We start from the raw sequence: 17,438 nt of genomic DNA on the forward strand, positions 1-17,438 counted from the left end.
GCTAAAGGTAAAGGGAAGCATGGTATAAAAGAGTGATCTTATTTCCCCTTACCTCTCTAGTTTTCTTCTTTTCCCTTTTTTCCCCTCATACTCTGTGCTTCAAACATCCTAATTTATTTACTCTTCTGGAAGTATACGTTTGTAGTGCTAGTCCCTTTGCCTGGAATGTCTGTCTCCCCTATTTCTTCTGCCTAACTCTTGCTCATTCTTTAGGCTTCACCTTAATTGTCTCTGCCTAATGGAAACCTTTTCCTTGCTCCCAGAAGACGAGGTTTGATTTTTCCTAGTACTTCTGTATATACCCCTGCATGACAGATAGCTTCTCTTTGATCTTCCTGATCTATGCTTTCTTTTTCTCTCCTGTTCTTTGCCCAGTAGGCTTACTTGTATGGATTTTGTCCATCAGTATCTGTGACTTGGACTTCACAGTTCAGCTAGTGTAGAAAACAGGTAGATTGGAAGCAGTGAGAAAGGCCAGTTCAGAATATTTATTTCCCTGGTTTCTTCGCTGTGAGGTTACCTTGGGTTGGCAGTGTCCCCACACAGGTACTACCCCCCTCCAGGTGGCCTTCTCTATGTGACTTTCTGTTCCACATTGTTGTAATCTCTCCCATCCCTTGCCATTTGGATTTAGAAGTACTGCTCCTGCTGTTAGTGCTACTTCCTATATTTCCCATGTTTTCCCCTTTCCCCTCATCACTCCATTGTGTTTACTTCTTTTGTATGTAAATACTCTGTGAATGATCCTCATTGAAATATTGTATTTGTTTTTGATTGGAAGTCTAGTTATATCCCCAACATATATTATTTGTGATACTGCCTTCTCTCTCTCAAACAATTGCCTGTTTTTGCCTTTGCCCTCATTTTAGGTGAACAGGAGCCTCAGTTGGTGAAATTCTAAAGCACTCTACCCACATTAGATAGGACAGTGCTGTTTTAGTTTATATTATATATTGCGATTCTCTGTAAGACTTGATTTGAAATTAGGGTTGAACAATGAAAAAAGTTTGAAAATTAGTGACTACAAGGGAAAAAATCCTAAACTATTTTTAATGGCATTTAAAGATTCTTTAAAGGTCTGGCATCTAGTGCCTGCCTTAATTTTTTGCCTTTTCCTAACTCTTCTTGGACTTTTAACTTCCAGGGATAATAAATGTTCTCTCCCATGTTAGTGTCTTGACATGTGTTATTACAGACATGCATCACCTAGCTAATGCCCACTCTTCATTTAGTTCTTATTAACCTAACTTTTTTAAAAGGGTGGTTTTCCCGTTTCTCCTTTCTGACCTGTTTCTTGCCAGCACACGTGCTATTAGGAGTCTCTGTTAACTATTTTTGTGGCATCCTATACTTTCCCTTCATAGCATTTATTATTTGAATTATATGGCTATTTGTCTGATTGTTCGGTATGTGCCTTCCATAGGAGGTCTATTATGGTCATTGCTCTATTCCCATTGTCTAGCATGCATGCATGCATTTATCCAACAAATAAAAGGGAAGGATGTTAGAGTGGAAGGATAATCACATCATCTCTTTGGAGGAGTATGATGCAGAATTTAGGGCCATTAGAATTCTTCACTGTTTTGAATGAGGCCATCCCCTTTTAACTTCAGTTAATGAAAAATCAGCCTATCTTTTTAGAGAAATTTTATTGGATTGCAAGTTACAGGCATAGGACAAAGAGCTTTTTGTTTTGAACAGTTTGAGAATAACTTGCTGGTATGATGCCCTCATTACCCCTGAATACTGTGGTGTGTATTTTCTTTTTTCCATTCTTTTTTTTTTGAGACAAGGTCTGGTCCTATCGCCTAGGCTGGAGTGTAGTGGCACGGTCTTGGCTCACTGCAACCTCTACCTCCCGGGCTCAAGTCATCCTGCCACGTCAGCCTCCTAAGTAGTTGGGACTACAGGCGCGTACCACCATGCCTGGCTAATTTTTGTATTTTTTGTAGAGACAGGGTTTTGCCATATTGCCCAGGCAGGTCTCAAACTCATGAGCTCAAGTGATCTGCCTGCCTCAGCCTCCAAAGTGCTGGGATTATAGGTGTGAGCTACCATGGCCGGCCATGGTATTTTCTAAAAGCAAATACATTTTACTGCATCACTGCAGTATGCTCATCAAAGTCGGGTGATTACCACTGATACATTGCTACCATCTAATCGTCAAATTCCATTCAAGTATGCCAGTTGTTCCAATAGTTTCATAGGAAAGGATCCAGTTCAGAAACATTTAAATATCATGTCTCCTTCATCTTCCTCAGTCTGGCACAGTTCTGCAGTCTTCTCTTGACCTCATCTGACCTTGATCCTTTATTTTTTATTTTTTATTTTTTGAGATGGAGTTTCGCTCTTGTCACCCAGGCTGGAATGCAATGGCGCAGTCTCAATTCACCACAATCTCCGCCTCCCGGGTTCAAGTGATTCTCCCGCCTCAGCCTCCCAGGTAACTGGGATTGCAGGCATGTGCCACCATGTCAGGCTAATTTTGTATTTTTAGTAGAGATGGGGTTTCTCCGTGTTGGTCAGGCTGATCTCGAACTCCTGACCTCCCAAGTGCTGGGATGACAGGCGGGAGCCACCGCGACTGGCCCCTTGATTTTTTTTTTGAGGCAAGGTCCTGGTCTGTCACTCAGGCAGAGTGCAATTATCCTGTCATGGCTCATTGCAGCCTCCACCTCCTGGGCTCAAATGATCCTCCTGCCTCATTTTTTGTTTTATTTTGTAGAGATGAGTTCTCACTGTGTTTTCCAGGCTGGTCTCAAACTCCAGGGTTCAACCATCCTCCCGCCTTGGCCTACCAAAGTACTGGAATTACAGGTGTGAGCCACCATGCGTGGCTGACCTTGATACTTTGGAAAATTTGTAGCCAGTTGTTTTGTAGAATGTGTCTCCATATGGGTATGTGTAATGCTTCCTTGTGATTAGATTCAGGTGTTTGTTTTTGTTTTTGAGACAGAGTCTCACTCTGTCACCCAGGCTAGAGTGCAGTGGCGCGATCTTGGCCCACTACAACCTCTGCCTCTGGGGTTCAAGCGATTGTCCTGCCTCAGCCTCCTGAGTAACTGGTGCTACAGGCACGTGCCACCATGCCCAGCTAATTTTTTGTATTTTTAGTAGAGACGGGGTTTCTCCATGTTGGCCAGGCTGGTCTTGAACTCCTGACCTCAAGTGATCCACCTGACTTGGCCTCCCAAAGTGTTGGGATTACAGGCGTGAGCCACTGTGCCTGGCCTGATTCAGGTGATATATTAAAGATTACTTTTTGAAAGCAGTAGTTGCCTATTTAAAAGCTACTGCCACTGTCTTCGTTTTTTTTTTTTTTAAACGTTTTTGTGGTTTATATTGTAAAATTTTTTTCTGAGTGTTTTTAGTTTTGTGTCTTTTGAATCTATGATAATCTTGAAATCTAGAGGAAACCTGTAGAGAACTTGGCATGCCCATCAAGATGTGATGTCCCTAAAAATATTTTGGAAGAGACCAGCAAAATGTACTGTTAGAGGAATTTTTTTCAATTAATTGGGAATAATTGATTTTGCTTTAATTTGTCATTAAGATCATTTTTAATTGAAAAATTCTTTGGCTTTTGAATTGCAAGTGGTACTTGAACTTCTAACGCATAAATAAGTATATTTAATTATGGCAGAACTTATTTCTAAAATTGCCTTCTTGGTTAAAACAAATTGTACACATTTCATCTCTCAGTTTTAGCTCTGAAATAATTTGAACATCCAAACGAAGGCAGTCAGAATCACTGTTCTAAGCCTATTTTTAGATTTTTTTCCCCTTCAGTTGGTTTCCTTTCTAGCCACCTGCAGTTTTATGTGCAGTCGCACGTGCTCATTTTTTCTGATTTTCCCCCTCCCCTGAAGCTTGGCAAGCAGCTTCTTTATTGCTTTTAGTTTGTTCTTTTTGAAGAGCGAAGTGTAAATTATAAAGCCTTCATTGCATGTTTAAATTTATTTAAAAATATTTTTGAGAAAATGCAGCATAATTATGGAATACAGGATACTCTGCCTCTAAGAATCTTTTCTGATTATAGTTCATCTAGATATTATTATATTAATATACTATATATTAATATGCAGAATATATCTTTTTTATTCTTGTGACTTTTTTCTATTTTTAAAGATTTGGATGACAGAGCTTTGGGAGATGGAACTGGAAAAAAGTTAAAAACATTGCCTCTTGTAATCATATAACTGGATTCACAAAAATACAGTGATACTTATTTTAATAGGAGTACTTATTGAATTTACATTTAATGTAGTTAATGATGTATTGGAATTCAAATGAAACATCATTTTGTGTTTTCTACTTATGTCATCTGTTCTGTCTCTTTTTTTCTGCTTTCTTACTTTCTTTTGGATTAACTTCCTTTGGAGATTTGTTATGTGTGTACATGCTGACTCCTGCTTGTGCTGAATTGTTTCCTGATGTGTTTTGTAAATTTGTGTTGTGAGCTTATTTTAAGATCTCATCTGTTGAGATCTCTGCGCTGCCTAAGGGATATACTATTGATCAGCTAAGCTGAAGGTATATTCCCTGTTCTGCTAAGTGTTCTAGGATGCTATCAGTCCAGGACTATAATTTTTGAACCTGAAAACTTCATGGAAACGTGTGTATATTTTCTAGAACATTCCCCAACCCCACCTCGGTGTGTGTGCCTTAGTTTCCTATAGCTGCTGTAACAATTTATCACAAATTTAGTGACTTATAACAACTTTATTTTACAGTTCTGGAGGTCAGAAGTTTGAAATGGGTTTCACTGAGCTAAAATCAATATGTGGATAGGGCTGTGTTCCTTCTAGAAGCACTGGGGGGGAGCATCTGTTCCCTTGCCTTTTTTTTTCAGCTTCTAGAGGCCACCTGCACTTTTGGTGCATGACCCCTTCCTCCATCTTTAAGTCACCAATGGCCAGTTGAGTCTTTTTCATATGGCATCACTGATCAGTACTGACCCTCTGGCCTCCCTCTGTGGCTTATGAGGACCCTTGTGATTTCATTTCGCCCCCCTCCCCCCAATACTGGATAACACCCCATCTCAAGATTCTTAATCACATCTGCAAAGTCCCTTTTGCTCTATCAGTTCTAACTTCCCACCTTCAGCAAGCCCAAAGGGTATTTTAATTTTGTCCCCATGTGGCATAAGAGTACAAGCTCCTTTGCTAGAGGCCAAAAAGCTACTACAGAGTAGCTGCAGCCTCGTTCATGTTTTCTGCTCGGAATTTTCATCCTCTCTTTTTCCTAGTCTCCCTGGATTTTCTTCACTCTCTTTAGTTTTGGACTGTGAATTTTAAAAAGATGCTTTCATAGCATCTTTAAATCAAGCGTTTTTAGGTAGTTTCTAGTGGGAGAGATTTCAGGTTATCTAATGTGCCATATTGCCCCAGTTGGCATTGCTTATATTAGTAAGGTGATAATGACTTTAACAAGACATGAAGTCTGTTTCTTTGTTTTCCTATTATCCTTTAATTTAAAATGCTTTTAATGTCAATCAAAACCCCTCAGTGAATCTCATCTTTGAAAAGTCAGTTAATTGTGATTAAAACTCAGTTTCTTCATATGAACATTCCGTTCTACTCTGATATCGACAAGCCATGCCTTTTTTCTTTAATCTGAATCAGCATGTCTTGGTTTACAGCTCTGTCCCCGCTATTCAGCCAGACCTGGTTTTTCCTACCTTGCCTTGCCTCCCTTCTTGACTGTCTGCTGAAATTCTCCCTCATTTTTAAATTTTCTGTGTTTCTGCTTATCTCATTTGAGCTAAAGGCATATAGATAATCTTCTGTACCAAGCTGTTATCTTTGGGCTTCATTTTACAACTCCCTCCCTTCCTCCCTGTGATAATATGTGAATGTGATTAAAAACCAATCACATACTACCTAAGGGATTATAATGACAAGCGGAATTCAGTGCAATCCCTTCCTATCCCTAGTTGTGCTTTCTAGAGCACTCAGAGAGTGCATATTGTATACCAGACTTTTTATATAAACGAACACCTATGAATTAATTCGTTCTTATAACAACCTCATTTTACAGATGAAGAAATTGATACACAAAGAGCTTATGCAACTTGTTCAGGATAATACATCTATTAAATGGCATCATTTGAACCAGGCAGTCTGGTTTTAGAATCTACTTGTTATCACTATGCTATACTGTCCTTAGTTTTAGACTAAAAATTATTTTCCTTTAGACTTTAAAAAAAAAAATTTTACTGTGTATATTTGAGGTTTACAACATGATGTTATGGCAGGGGTCCCCAACCCCTGGGCTACTGGCCCGTACTAATCCGTGGCTTGTCAGGAACCGGGCTGCACAGCAGGAGGTGAGCGGAGGGTGAGCGAGCATTACTGCCTCCTGTCAGATTAGCTGCGGCATTAGATACTCATAGGAGCGCAAACCCTATTGTGAACCTTATGTCCAAGGGATCTAGGTTGCACACTCCTTATGAGAATCTAATGCCTGATGATCTGAGGTAGAACAGTTTAATCCCAAAACCATTCCCATCCCCCTAGTGCGTGGAAAATTGTCTTCCACAAAACCGGTCCCTGGTGCCAAAAAGGGGACTGCTGTGTTATGGAATACATATAGATAGTAAATTAGTTACTATAGGGAAGCAGATAAACACATCTGTCATTTCACATAGTTACTTTTGTTAATTGTCAAGAGCACCTAAAATCTACTTATTTAATGAAAATCTTTAATACAGTCATACCTTGCTTAATGACAGGGAAATGTTCTGAGAAATGTGTTCCTAGGCCATTTTGTTGTGTGAACGTCATAGAGTGTACTTACGCAAACCTAGATAGTACAGCCTATTGTATACCTAGACCCTATGGTACAGCCTATTGCTCCTAGGCCACAAGCCTGTATAGCATGTTACTGTACTCAGTACTGTAGGCAATTGGAACACAGTGGTATTTGTGTATCCAAACATATCTAAACAGAAAAGGTACAGTAAAAATACAGTATTATAATCTTATGGAACCATTGTTATTATGTGGTGTGACATATATGTGGTCCATTGTTGACCAAAATGTTATGTGACACATGACTATAATACAGTTTTATTACCTGTGGTCCTCATGTTGTACCTGGACCTCTAAACTTATTCTGCATATCTGCTATTTTGTATTTTTTGACCCACATCTCCCCTTCCTGTTCTCCCAAAATAACCGTGGTAACCACTGTTTCATTCTCTATTTCTGTGTATTTGAGCTCTTTTATTTTATTTTTTGAGACTGAGTCTCACTCCATCACCCAGGCTGGAGTGCAGTGACCAATCATGGCTCACTGCAGCTTCGACCTCCCAAGCTTTTAAGCTCTTTTATTTTATTTTTTGAGACTGGGTCTCACTCTGTCATCAGACTGGAGTTTCTCCATATTGCTTTGGTTATTTAGGATTTCTGTGGCTCTATATGAATTTTAGGATTTTTTTTTCTATTTCTGTGGAGGATGCCATTAGAATTTTGATAGGGATTGGGTTAAATCTATATATTGCTTTGGGTAGTATGGCTGTTTCAACAATATTAATTATTCCTGTCTATGAACATGGGAAATCTGTCCATTTATTTGTGTCTTCTTCAGTTTCTTTCATCAGTGTATTATAGTTTTCAGTCTACAAGCCTTTAACCTTCTTGGTTAAATTTACTCCTAAGTATTTTTTTTTTTATGCTATCATAAATGGAATTGTTTTCTTGATTTCTTTTTCAGCTGGGTTATTGTATATAGAAATGTTACTGATTTTTGTATGTTGATTTTGTATTCTTTAACTTCACTGAATTCATTACTTCTAGCAGTGTTTATATTTTCTGTGGAATCTTTGGGGTTTTCTGCATTTAGGAACATGTCATTTGAAAATAGAGATAATTTTATTACTTTCTTTCTGATTTAAATGCCTGTTTATTTCTTTTTCTTGTTTGATGGCTCTTGCTAGTACTTCCAGTACTATGTTAAGTAAAATTTTGTATTTTAGAAGTCAACGTATTTTAAAGGAAATAGTTCATTTCTTCTAGCTTCCAGTATTGTCATTGAGAGGTCTTATGCATCACTGATTCCAAATCCTTGGTATATTCTTATCTTTTTCTCTCTGGAAACTTTTGGCATATTGAATGTCTTTACTGTGGTGTTTTGAAATTTCACAGTTACGTAACTTAGTATGGCGTTTTTTTGTTTTTTTTTGAGATGGAGTCTCGCTCTGTCGCCCAGGCTGGAATGCAGTGGTGCGATCTCGGCTCACTGCAATATCCGCCTCCTGGGTTCAAGCAATTCTTGTGCGCAGCCTCCCGAGTAGCTGGGATTACAGACATGTGCTACCACGCCTGGCTAATTTTTGTATTTTTAGTAGAGACAGGGTTTTGCCATGTTGGCCAGGCTGGTCTCAAACTCCTGACCTCAGGTGATCCACTTGCCTCGGCCTTCCAAAGTGCTAGGATTACAGGCATGCATGCCCGACTGGTTATGGTCTTTAACATTTTTTTTTTTTTTACTAAAAAAAAGAGATGGGGTCTTCCTGTGTTGCCCAGGCTGGCTTTGAACTCCCAGGCTCAAGTGATTCTCCTGCCCCAGCCTTCTGAGTAGCTGGGATGTGTATACCACTGTACTTGGCAGGTATTGGTCATTCATTTATTTAATTTTTAAATTTTTATTGTATTGATTGATTGACAGACAGGCTCTTGTTCTGTTGCCCAGGCTGGAATGCAGTGGTGCAGTTGTAGCTCACTGCAGCCTTGAACTCCTGGGCTCAAGTGATCTGTCCTGCCTCAGCCTCCTGAGTAACTAGGACTACAGGTGCATGCCACCACACTTAGCATTTTTTTTTTTTTTTTTTTCAAATAGAGGAAAGCTCGTGCTATGTTGCCCAGGCTTGTATCAAACTCTGGCCTTAAGCCATCCTCCCACCTTGGCTTCCCAAAGTGCTGCGATTTACAGGGCTAAGCCACCATATGGTATTGGTCTTTTAAAAATACATTGTGCCGGCACTTGGTGAGCTCTTTTTAATCTGAAGATGTGCTACTGCATTTTTGGAAGATAATATTCTTTGATTATTTCTTTTCCATTGTATTCTCTGTTCTTTTTTTTTCTTTTTCTTTTTTTTTATTTATTTTTTATTATTATTATACTTTAAGTTCTAGGGTACATGTGCATAACGTGCAGGTTTGTTACATATGTATACTTGTGCCATGTTGCTGTGCTGCACCCATCAACTCGTCAGCACCCATCAACTCGTCATTTACATCAGGTATAACTCCCAATGCAATCTTTTTTTTTCCTAAGTGCTCCATTCAGATGCTAGACTTTTTGTATCAATATTTTAGTGTTATTTTCCTTCCTAATTTTCACCTCTTTGGGAGACTTCCTAAGCTTTAAATCCCAGTCTGTTGTTAGTTTTTATTCTTTTTTTATTTTTTAACTTTTTAAGGGTTTTCTTGTCCTTAGTTCCTTTTTTATAAACTGAAACTTAATGATTAGTTTTTATTCTGCACTTAAGTTCCTTTTCTTTTATTTTTAAAAAATTTTTAAATTTTTTTGAGATGGAATTTTGCTCTTGTTGCCCAGGCTGCAGTGCAATGGCACGATCTCGGCTCACTGCAACCTCTGCCTCTCAGGTTCAACCGATTCTCCTGCCTCAGCCTCCCAAGTAGCTGGGATTACAGGCATGTGCCACCACGCCTGGCTAATTTTTTGTATGTAGTAGAGATGGGGTTTCACCGTATTGGTCAGGCTGGTCTTGAACTCCTGACCTCAGGTGATCCACCAGCCTCGGCCTTCCAAAGTGCTGGGATTACAAGCGTGAACCACCACACCTAGCCTCTTATTTTTATTTTTTAAAGTATTATTCTGTTCCCTGCAAAATCTGTTTTTTTCCAGGTTTTTTTTTTCTGTTTTGTTTTGGGGTCTCCCCCTTTATGAAATGTTGCCCTCAGATAGCCTGGTGATTCTTGGCTTTCTGTTTATATTTAAGAATAAGAGACTAAAATGCTTAAGTAGAAACTTCAAGTGTGTGACAGAGTCTATTAACTGGTGGTGTGACATGGCCACCAATTGATAGCCTCTGGCAATTGGTGGCCGTATCATGTTGGTGGATGAATCACACCACCAATTGATAGCTTTTGTCATATACTTAAAGATGGGGGCACCTCCGACTTTCAATGTATGGAAGTCTTTTCTCTTGTGCCATTCTGTATCTGCAGTGGAGAATCTTCTAATTTCTTTCATGAGAGTCACATTCTTAAGGGAGAACACAGTGAGTGGAAAGACTGGGAACTTCATTGTTCGATTTGCAGATACTCAGTTCTTCAGCTTTTTGTTGTTTCTCGCTTTTAAAAGAAAGTTCTATTGAAATATAATTAACATCATTAATTCATCTATTTAAAGTATACAGTGCATTAGCTTTTGCTGTGTTCACAAAGTTATGCATACGTTACCACAATCAATTTTAGAACATTTTCATTACCCCAAAAAGAAACCCCATACCCCTCAGCTAATCACTCCCAATCATAGCATCCCCTCTCCTCCCAGTCCTAACAATTAGTCATCTGGTTTTTGTCTGTATAGATTTGCCTACCATGGGCATTTCATGTAAATAGATTCAAGCAATATGTGATCCTTTGTGCTTCTTAGTGTGATATTTTCAAGGTCCATGCATGTTGTAGCATGCATTAGTACTTTATTCCTTTTTATTTCCAAATAATATTCTGTTGTATGGATAGACTACCTTTTCTTTATCTGTTCATCATTTTATTTGGTAGACATTTGGGTTGTTTCCACTTTTTGACTGTTACGAATAATGCTGCTGTGAATAATTGTGTACAAGTTTTGCATAGACATATGTTTTCAGTTATACTGGTTGTATACCTAGAAGTGGAATCGCTGGATCGTATGGTAACTCTGTGTTTAACTATTTGAGGAACTGCTGACTGGTTCCCCAAATGGCTGTCCCATTTTATATTCCCATCAGCAGTGTATGAGCATTGCAGAGAAACACTTCTTTTGTCTTCACATCCTTACAGACTTGTTTTGTCTAGTATTATTTTTTTGAAATAGGGCCTTGCTATGTTGTCCAGGCTGGCTTCAGACTCCTGGACTCAGTTGATCCTTCTCCATCAGCCTCCTGAGTATCTTCTACTAGAGGCATGTGCCACTGCACCCGGCTCTATTTTTTTGATTATAGCTATCCTAGTGAGTATGAAGTGGTATCTTATTGTGGTTCCTCATTTAAAGAACCTGGCTTCCAGAGACTGTTTCTTTTAGGACAAATTGCCTTGCTGTGTGCAGGTGTTTTAAGTTCTGCTTCTAGTTGGATGAGTTAGCTGCCTTGCCTTCATTTGTTTTCTGATATTCAGAGATTTGTTGGAAATACTTGTCCCTTATCCCTGTAAAAAATGTGTGTGTGTGTGTGTATAAATAAATGAATCCTTTGGCAGTCATTTTGGTGACGTTACAGGAGGGAGAGACATCAGAGTGTAAATCCATCCTCAAAATTTACACTGAAGTACCAACTTGTACTTTTAAATATCCTTTCAGTATAAATATCTCCAAATGTTGTCATTGCTTGTAAGAAGAATTATAGGACCAAAAATACTCCTATAATGAAGAAAGAAATAAAGGTGCCTAGAAAGGGCTACTACTAAGTGAATCCAAATCCTTTTGAAGTTTTTAGATTTGAATCTTCTTTTTTGATGATATTAATTTGTGCTGCTTGTTTTGCATGCAGTATACTTGGGGTATCTTAAATGGACTAAGTAACAATTTCTTTTTCTTTTTCTTTCTTTCTTTTTTTTTTTTTTTTTTGAGACAGAGTCTTGCTCTGTTGCCCAGGCTAGAGTGCAGTGGCGCAATCTTGGCTCACTGCAAGCTCCACCTCCTAGGTTCACGCCATTCTCCTGCCTCAGCCTCCTGAGTAGCTGGGACTACAGGCGCCCGCCACCACACTTGGCTAATTTTTTGTATTTTTAGTAGAGACGGGGTTTCACCACGTTAGCCAGGATAATCTTGATCTCCTGACTTCATGATCTGCCAGCCTCAGCCTCCCAAAGTGCTGGGATTACAGGCATGAGCCACCTTGCCTGGCCTCTGTGGGGACAGATTCTCATTCTGTTGCCCAGGCTGGAGTGCAGTGGTACGATCTCAGCTAACTGCAACCTCTGCTTCCCAAATCGCTGGGATTACAGGCGATTCTTGTGCCTCAGCCTCCTGAGTAGCTAGGATTACAGGCGTGCGCCACAGTGCCTGGCTAAGTTTTGTATTGTTAGTAGAGACAGGATTTCGCCATGTTGGCCAGGCTGGTCTCGAACTCCTGTCCTCAAGCAGTCCACCCACTTCGGCCTCCCAAAGTGCTGGGATTACAGGCATGAGCCACTGGGCCTGGCCCTAAGTAACAACTTCTAATGTCTAAGATTGCTAAGATGAGTTGTATTTATTATTGGCTATAAGCTTTTTCTGGTTTCATATCATCAAGTAAACTCAGTTAAACACTTGAATAAGGACTGGGAAACAATAATAATAAAAACCTAACGTATATTGATTTTTCTACATGTTAGACACTGTTGAAAATCCATTCTATATATTACCTCATTTAATCCTTACAGTAACTGTGAGGTTGATAACTGTTTTTTTGCTTGTTTTTACATCTCATCTGTATGGTAAGAAAACTGAGGGCATAGGATGGTTAAGTAACTTACCCACGTTCATACAGTTGGTAAATGGTACAACTACCTATTAAATCCACACAGTTTGGTTCCTGAATTCAACTCTTAGTCATTAGACTATACTGCTTGACATACGTAGAGAATTTTATTTTACTTGTTTTTCATCTATTGAGACACGGTCTTGTTGTGTCACCTAGTTTGGAATGCAGTGGCATGATCACTGTTTACTGCATCTTCGACTTCCTAGGCTTAAGCAATTCTCCTGCCTCTTGTGTAGCTGGAACTACAGGTGTGAGCCACCTTGCCTGGCTAATGTAGTTATTTTTATTTTTATTTATTTTGGAGACAGAGTTGCTCAGGCTGGAGTACAGTGGCACGAACTTGGCTCAATGCAACCTCTGCCTCCTGGGTTCAAGGGATTCTCCTGCCTTAGCCTCCTGAGTAGCTGGGATTACAGGCGCACATGTCACTGCCGGCTAATTTTTATATTTTTTGGTAGAGATGGGGTTTCACCATGTTGGCCAGGTTGGTCTTGGGCTTCTGACCTCAAGTGATCCACCCACCTTGGCCTCCCGAAGTGCTGGGATTATGGGCGTAAACCACTGCACCCGGCCTTTGCCTGGCTAATTAAAAAAAAATTTTTTTTTTTTTAGAGACAGGGTCTCACTATGTTGCCCAGACTAGAGAATTTAAAATATATCATCTTTTTAAGAAGGGAGAGACACTCATGAAATATTGAAACAAATGTTAATTGTTAGGTAAGGAGTAGTAGGTTGAAGAATTAAGTACAAATTCATGACCTGGTGCTTAGAAGATAAACTGTGATCTAATGTTCTATTAAAAGTTCATATTTAGCTTAGATTCTAGTTTGGATAAAAAATGATTATCACTAAATTAGGCAAAAAGGTTTCTTTTTTGAGGTGGGTATGTGATTACCACATAAAGTACTTTGTAGTTTATCTTATATAATTAAGCAGGCGAGGAGGAGACAGAAAAATGTCATGGGAAGTACTAAAAAATTAGGCATGGGCCAGAATGTTAGTAACAGATTCAGTTTTTCCCAGGCTAAAATATTTCAGAATAATTCTGATCCAAGTGATTTTTGTTTTTCCACCAGAGTCTGATTTTGCAGCTCATCTTTTCTAAATAGATCTATTTTATGGTGTGTATATGGGTCATTCTGAATCAAGTTAACTTCGAAGTTGATTGGGACCTTGTTTCAAGCTTATTGAACAAAGATCTGTAACACAGAATTTTGGGCATAAGGCCATTTCCAGAGTCTGGTCCAAATAAGCAATAACAGACAAAGATTGTCTCTTTCTTGGCTGAAGGCTTCCTCTGTGCAGCTTGTCTCAGGACTCTCTTCTTCTGCCCTTTTTATACCCCTCTCCTTTCTCTATTCAGGGCAAAAATATTTCGGTTTTCATTCTGTAGTTACTTTTTAGCAAACATTTATTGTGTTTTTACTTATGTACAAGGTTCTTTGCTTAAAACCTATAATGCCCTCCCTGTAGTAGCAGTGGCAGTTGTGAGGATGATAGTAGGCCTTCTGAGATGATATTGTAGAAAATCCATGGAACATTAAGTAGTGTTGCTATGTCATACTTCTTTCCTGCCTGCCTTTCTGTCTTTTGGTGATTAAGAAGGATTTTTCTGGAAGATCTTTAAAAGAAGCATATGTATTCTTTTTATTTCCTCCAGAGTGACTAGAGAGAGAAAAAAGAACAAAATGAAAACCTATTTCTATACAGCAGTTTAAAATAATCATATCTTAAAAGATAATTTTAAAATCTTGTCTGCTTATGAAGTTTATCATTTTATTTCTACATTTTAGAAGATATTTTCCTCTCTAAATATAATTGCTTTTAGAATATTTTAATGTTTCCTTTAGAACATTTACTTACCATACAATTAATTTTATTTATTCAATTCCCAATCTGCTTATTTTAATAAAAGCCTTGCTTGACCATTTAAAAAGAAGTTTTCAAGATTGGCCTCCTAATTTCCATAATCTTTTCTTTAACTCTTAATTAGAGTAGAGTTCAACTTACTTTTATTCATGCTATTTTAGCTTTTCTCTAATCTCAGAGAAGGTGTTGTGTTTTCATGCCTTTTTTCCCTGGCTTATACTGTCTGCTGTGCTTGGATTTTGACCTTTTTCCCCACTCTCCTTTTTTCTCTTTTACCTGCCAGATATGGCTGGCAAAATTGAGGTTTCTTTCATGGAGTCTTTTGATGTTGCTTCAGGAATATTAATCATTCTTTTCTGTGTGCTATTTGTGTGTAATTAAAGACAAAAATTATACTTATTCAAAAGAATAAATGTAATATATGTTATGCATATGCAATAATAAATCAAACATCTCTGAATCCATCATTAAAACTAAAAACTAGAAAATGACCAATTCTGTTTCTTTTCTCTGTATACTTCTCACCCACCACAAAAGGGATGTTTATCATTCCGTTGCACTTAACATTTTTTTGAAATCACATGTATGTGTATCACTAAACAATTATTGTTTAATTTTGCTTGTGTTTGGGCTTATAACAATGGATTCATCCTGTATGTACTCTAGCATGGCTTACTTTTTTTATTCAGCATTATAATTTCTATGATTTATCCATATTACATATACATAGTTCATTCATTAGTAATTTGTTCATTCTCATTAATGTATATAATGTATAATGTTGCAAGTATAAATATGCCATTTATTTGCATTTAAATTTAAAGGATCTGGAATTAGTTTTCTCCTATGGTTTGAGGTAGGGATCCATTTTCAGTGTTTTTTTCTATATGGCAAAATATTTGCTCTACTCAAATAATACATTCTTTCTTTCTGTGCTATCACTGTAAGATACCAAATTTCCTTATAAGCATGATTTTTTTTTTTTTTCTGAATTCTCTCTTCTGTTGTATTGGTCCATTTATTTAACCCTGTAAGAACCCTACTATCTTCTTTACTATGGTTTCATAATATCTCAAGAGGCAAGTTACCCTCCTCCCTTCTTATTTTTCTTTTAGACCATGTCTCAGCCATTCCTTCCCCTTTGCCCTCCCATATAAATTTAGAACCTTGGAAATCTCTGTTGGCATTTTTATTGGAATGCATTGAAGCCATAGATCAGTCTGGAAAGACTTGGTATCAAGATAACATGGGATAGAAGGGGGACGATTGGGTGTATATGTGGTTGTGAGTAGATGGGGGTGTGTTGTATCTGGGTTTGAAGACCATTTAATTTTTTTTCCAGGTTTTTCTTTCAAACTCCTATCTCACTGTTTCCTTATTTCTTATTTATAACTAGAAGTAAAATATAATAGGGGAGAGAGTTTTTAGGGTTTTATTCAGGGTGCTCTAGTGATTTTTATTGTAGAATATTCCTGTTGATTATCTTATGTTCCATATTGCCATTCGTCTCTCTCACAACTCTTGGTATGATTTTTGCTTGTCATATTGAGTCTGCCAAAAGAGTTTTCCACTTGTATTGTATTTGCTCTATTTTTTTTTTTTTTGTTTGGAGACTGAGTCTTACTCTTACTCAGGCTGTAGTGCCGTGGTGTGATTGTGGCTCACTGCAGCCTTAACCTCTTGGGCTCAGGAGATCCTCCCACCTCAGACTCCTGAGTAGCTGGGACTACAAGTGTGTGCCACCATGCCCAGCAAATTTTTTTGCATTTTTTGTAGAGACGGGGTTTCACCATGTTGCCTAGGCTAGTCTCGAACTCCTGGACTCAAATGATCCATTCTCCTTGGCCTCCCAAAGGGCTGGGATTATAGGTGTGAGTCACTGAGCACAGCCAGTATTAGCTCTAGATTACGCCTCTTGCGTTACCCAAATTCAGAGGCTTTGTTTGCTTTGTATTGGACTAACTATAACTATGTCATTTTTACCAGCCCATTGCAGTACAATTTCATTTTATGTGATAAAAATACAACATAAGTGGTCACTTCTGCAGCACGTACACTAAAATTGGAGCAATACAGAGAAGATTAGCATGCCTCCTGTGCAAGGATGACATGCAAATTCATGAAGTGTTTCACATTTTTCTGACAAAGGTCTAATATCCAGCTTCTATAAGGAACTTAAACTTACAAGAAAAAAAAAACCCATTAAAAAGTGGGCAAAGGACATGAACAGAGAACAGACACTTCTTAGAAGACATACGTGCGCGTCCAACAATCATATGAAAAAGAAGTTAACATCGCTGACCATTAAAAAATGCAAATAAAAACCACAATGAGATTCCATTTCATACCAGTCAGAATGGTGATTATTAAAAAGTCAAAAAAATAACAGATGCTGGTGAGGTCGTGGAGAAAAAGGAACGCTTTTACACTGTTGGTGGGAATGTAAATTAGTTCAGCCATTGTGGAAAACAGTGTGGTGAATCCTCAAAGACCTAGAGACAGAAATACCATTTGACCCAGCAATCCCATTACTGGGTATATACCCAAAGGAATATAAATTGTTCTGTTATAAAGACACATGCACATGTATGTTCACTGTAGCACTATTCACAGTAGCAAAGATGGAATCAATCTAAATGTCCCATCAGTGATAGACTGGATAAAGAAAAAGAGGTACATACACATCATGGAATACTATGCAGCCATCAAAAAAGAATGAGATCATGTCTTTTGCAGGGACATGAATGGAACAGGAGGCCATTATCCTTAGCAAACTAATGCAGGAGCAGAAAACCAAATACTACATGTTCTCACTTATATGTAGGAACTAAATGATGAGAACACATGGACACATAGAGGGGAACAGTGCACACTG

At 38.3% G+C, this 17,438-nt stretch overlaps 1 protein-coding gene and 1 non-coding gene across 20 annotated transcripts in view; both read left to right on the forward strand.

The window, feature by feature from the left end:
• The window catches only part of ABI1 (abl interactor 1), a 118,626-nt gene that overhangs the window by 57,755 nt on the left and 43,433 nt on the right, over positions 1-17,438 (forward strand). The window lies entirely within an intron of this gene.
• On the forward strand, positions 16,596-16,702 carry LOC112632340. Its single transcript, XR_003121381.1, has one exon. It is a non-coding gene; the product is annotated as a U6 spliceosomal RNA (small nuclear RNA).

This window comes from Theropithecus gelada, chromosome 9 (genome assembly GCF_003255815.1).
Source record: "Theropithecus gelada isolate Dixy chromosome 9, Tgel_1.0, whole genome shotgun sequence".
NCBI lineage: Eukaryota > Metazoa > Chordata > Mammalia > Primates > Cercopithecidae > Theropithecus > Theropithecus gelada.